This window comes from Macrobrachium nipponense, chromosome 12, assembly GCF_015104395.2.
Source record: "Macrobrachium nipponense isolate FS-2020 chromosome 12, ASM1510439v2, whole genome shotgun sequence".
Taxonomy (NCBI): Eukaryota; Metazoa; Arthropoda; class Malacostraca; order Decapoda; family Palaemonidae; genus Macrobrachium; species Macrobrachium nipponense.
The window spans coordinates 47,617,511-47,622,510 of NC_087205.1; the positions used below are offsets into that span (position 1 = coordinate 47,617,511).

General features: G+C 36.8%; 1 protein-coding gene across 11 annotated transcripts in view; it reads right to left on the reverse strand.

The window, feature by feature from the left end:
• LOC135224515 (E3 ubiquitin-protein ligase MYCBP2-like) overlaps window positions 1-5,000 on the reverse strand; it is a 1,655,355-nt gene that overhangs the window by 964,968 nt on the left and 685,387 nt on the right. The gene's annotated exons all lie outside the window — the stretch shown is intronic.

Below are 5,000 nucleotides of genomic sequence, written 5' to 3' on the forward strand. Positions count from 1 at the left end.
AAGTAGGGGAGTATAGAACAACCTGTCCACCCACGAGTCAAGAATGCTGGGACAGAGAGAGGTCGGTCAGAGCCTCTCCCCTGTGACCCCGTAGGAAAGGGGAAGTCCACTCCTACGTCTGATCGCAACCTACTGAAGAGTAGAGGGATGGTGTTAAGGTGAATAGTGCAGAAGTTCCCTTACCTACCTCGACCCGTGAAGGAAGTCACGATACCTGCCTATGGTATGGATAGGATGGCGCAATGTTAGAATTAGGAATAGCTGATAGACGTCAGATGACAGCCAGCAACCAGTGAGAGAATCCAGGCGCAATGTGCAGAAGTTACAAGCAAACTAATAGCGTCAGTAGCGAACCACCAGCACCGCTGCTGGCACTAATAGTTCAGGCTGTTGACCTGTGAGCGAATTGGATAGAAAACGGGAACATCTCAACCATATGGCAGAGAGGGATAGTGCAGGATAGTGTCTTGGGACACTATGGGGATGTGATAAGAGGATACCCTCTACACCCCCGGAGGTGGGAGACCTCGCCCCGCCTAGTGGCCGTCTCCCTACCCGCTGTCGTGATTGCTGAAAATTGTCAGTTAGTAATATTAGTTCGACTGCACAATGAACAAGTTGTGTAGCCTTTAGTAGTATGATCAGTAGTATGTTGTGTAAAGGAAATGCAGATAGGGAATTAAAAGAAAGTAACATTAAAAAAAAAAATGTGTATAAAAAAATAGAAAAAAAGGATGGTTTTCTTAGGCCGTGTTCTGATCACATTTAAAGTATCACGAACAACAATGCATCCCATTTGTCCCCATTGAAGAATTGTGATTAAGATTTAGACAGAATTTTTAAGTATATTCATTAAAGAGTTTGTCTCAGTAAAGTAGCGAGACTAATATGTTTGTTGAAAGAGTAGTCAGATTTCCACTGGGAAAGAAGTAATTTTTAAAATTGGTGATGAAGTGAGAACAAATTGTATTTTTTGCCTGATACTGAGATGCCCTTAAAAATGTTAATTTCTCATCAAAATAGTAGGATCAAGCAACTGTCAGAGTTTGACATTGTGGGGATTGATCATAAAAACAAAAAGCAAAAAAAGTAATAAGAGTAGCCGATGCTCTTCCAAAGAGTACTATAAGGCACGAGCCAAAGAGGGAGAGGAATTGCGTCGCACACAGTTAAATGTTTCAGTTACACCTGCAGGTGAGTTGCACGGATAACAGAGGCAAGTGAGTCAGCTGTTGTGTGAACGTGTTGAACGAGTGCCATGGAAGTGTGCATGTGTTGAGTGTCTGTGGGTTTGCTAGTGTGAAAAAGAGTTGACTGACAAGTCAGTTTTCTGAACATGCACGAGATAAATTCTTCTTAATGAAAAAAAAAAAGTAACTTGTGCCACCTTTCCTCACTCTTCGATAAAGCAAACCATCCACAGTTTGTAAGAGCTTGTAGATGCCTTGCGTGGCATCATATGGAATGAAAATCGTTACCACAATGTTCATCAAAAGAGAAAATCACTTGATAACATATAGAAGTGGTAATGTTTTCTCCCAAATTGATTATGTATTAGTAAGAAAAGTTTTCGGCAGAAATCAAGAACTGTAAAACCCTGCCTTATGAGCAAGTGACAAGCCAACATAGAACATTACTGACAGACATTAGAGTTAAAGCAAAGAAGATATGGAAAAGGAGAAAGGGTATCAGAAAGATCTGTTGGTTGGTGGAAATTGAAAGATGCAGAGAAACGGGAAGTTTTTGTGGGTAGAGTTAGAAATGAGCTTGTAGAAGTTGAACTAGATAACATACAGGGTATAGACCACACCTGGTGTGTGATAGCAGATATTGTAAAGGCAATAGGAGTAGAGATATGTGATAGCAGATATTGTAAAGGCAATAGGAGTAGAGATATGTGGAAGATCATCTGGTAAAAGAAAGAATGGACAAGAGACCTAGTGGTGGAGTGAAGAAATGGGAAACATACTTAAGACCAAGAGAGAGAATCTGAAGCTCTGGAAAACATCAGTGGAGAATGAAGGTGAGGAAGAGTATAGGATTGCAAACAAGATTGCAAAGCATGCAGTGAGTAAAGAGAAGAGGGAACAGAATGATAAACTTTATGAGGAACTAGAAACAACAAGAGAAGGGGAGAAGAAAATATTAAGAATCTCAGTAGAGCGAAATCAAAGAAGTAAAGATGTAAAAGCAGTCAGAACAATTAAGGATGGAAATGGCATTGTTTTGAGAGGAGAAGATGAAATAAAGGAAAGATGGAGAAGCTATTTTGAAAGGTTAATGAATGAAGAAAATGAAAGAATACCAACAGAGGAAATGGAAAGCATTTCTGGTCCAATTCAGGAGATAACAAGAGGGGAGGTTGAGGGAGCCTTGAAAAGGATGAAGAACGGAAGCAACGGGACCAGACGAGTTACCAGCAGAATTTTGGAAGTATCTGAGTCAAGACAGAGTAACAGCGCTTTATAAGCAGCTAGGTGCTATTCTGAAAGGTGTGAGGATGCCAGCTGCCTGGAGGATGAGTTTTCTGATCCCCATATACAAAGGAAAGGGAGATGTAATGGAGTGTTCAAACTATATAGGGATAAAATTGCTATCTCAAACCTTCAAAATCTGGGAGAGAATCATAGATAAACGATTGCAAGGGTTGGTGCATATCTCAGGAATCCAACAAGGTTTCATGCCAGGCAAGAGCACAACAGATGCAATATTTTCTGTTCGACAACTAACAGAGAAATATAGAGAAGGAAAATAGAAATTGTATATGATATTTATTGATCTGGATAAAGCATATGACCGTGTACCATGAAAAGAGATTTGGAGAAGTTTAAGGGCATGAGGAATACCTGAAGTATATGTAAATCTGGTCAGGGATATGTAAGAAAATTGTTCGACAACAATTCGATGTGAAGTGGGAGACTACGTGGGATTCAGTGTACAGGCAGGCCTTCACCAAGGGTCAGCCTTAAGCCCCTTCTTATTCACTCTGTTGCTGGATGTCCTCACAGATCTGAGACGTGAAATCCCCAGGACAATACTGTATGCAGATGATGGATTTTTGTGTGCAACTGATGATGAAGAACTGAATATTAAAGCGGAGGGATAGAGGAGCTCTCTGGAGGAGAGGGGTCAGCAAATAAATAAAATCAAGACTGTTGGAATGCGCTGTGAATTTGAGGAAGCAGAAAGAGAAAGAAAAGTAGATCTTGAGACTGATTTTCATAAGTTAGGAGAGGTAGAAAGTTATAAATATTTGGGGTCTGTGATCCAAAATACAGGAGACCTAGATGAAGAGTTGACCAGAAGGATACAGTCAGGGTGGAATAGCTGGACGAAATTTAGTGGGGTGCTGTGTGATCGAAGGATGCCAGTAAAATTAAAGAGCAAGATCCAGCGCCAGGTTGTGAGACCTGCAATGTTGTACGCATCTGAAAAATGGGCAACTAAGAAGACAGATGAGAACAGGATTGATGTGACTGAGATGAGGATGCTGAGATGGCAATGTGGACTTGACAGAAAGGATAAAGTTAGGAACGAACATCTTAGAGGCACTCTCAAAATAGCACCAGCTTCAAACAAGGTGACGGAAAGTAGACTGAGATGGTATGGACATATAGAGAGGCGAGAGGAAGATCACCCGATCAGGGAGATGAGACTACCAGGTGAGAGAAGATTAGGTAGACCAAAATTGCGAAGGATTGACTGTGTGAAGAGAGATATGAGAGAGTTGGGACTGAGCAAGGAGGATGCACTGGACCGAGGAAGATGAAAGAGTGTGTTGAAGAACCATTACAGTGACCCCAAATAGGGACAAGCTTGTAGAGAAAGAAGAAGAGATATATATATATATATATATATATATATATATATATATATATATATATATATATATATATATATATATATATATATATATATATATATATATATATATATATATATATATATATATATATATATATATATATATATATATATATATATATATATATATATATATATATATATATATATATATATATATATATATATATATATATATATATCTACGTATATATATACGTATATATCTTCTTCTTCTTTATACTTCTCTTAATGAAATAAAACAGCAACTTTTCAATAAAACATTATTTCACTTATAGAATAAACTATAATACTGTTGTACTATTATCGCAATAAAAGAACAAAAAGAACAGATGGTCCTCGACATAATTTTGTAGGTTAATACGTGTTGCCATATTTTAATTTTTTCTGTGATTTACTAAACTGTGCTTCAATACAACTTTTTTAGTTGACTCAATGATTATCACATATATTATAACAGTATATAAGAGAATACTTTATCACTATCGATGTCTCATTTCTTATCACCATAAAAATACTTAAAATACGAATTCCATTAGTAAACAACACAATGTTAATATTCTCGACCCAAGATAGTCAATAGTTACTCTCGTCCTAAGCTGCTCTCTCTCTCTCTCTCTCTCTCTCTCTCCAAATGAAATATGAATTAATGTATCATAAACTTTTAAATACAAAGCTAAAAATAATAATAATTCCATTAATAAATTAGTTTCTTCTAGCAGCTAAATTGTTCTCCAAAATAATTCTTTCGGTAATAAACGTCCATCAGCTTATTATAAATGTAAACAAAAGACAAAAATAGATTTTTATAACTGTATTTTGCTGTTTATACACTAATATTATAATTGGGTACTGTAATCATTACAGTAAATCATGTTTTTTTATCATAAATATGTTCTTTCACGAAATAGATATAGTATATACTTTTTTTCCTTTTACTTTTGTGCAGCAGCCAAATCATGAAAATTAAGAGTAATTGTTAGCTACGATACTTTTGTTTGCTGATCTGATGAAGGGGAAATTGAAGATAGGGAAGAATTTATAAAAGATTTGTGACATTATAGAGACATAACAACTTAAACAAACACACAAACAAAGGAAGCATACAGTAAGCAAGGGAGCCATTAACAAAATCA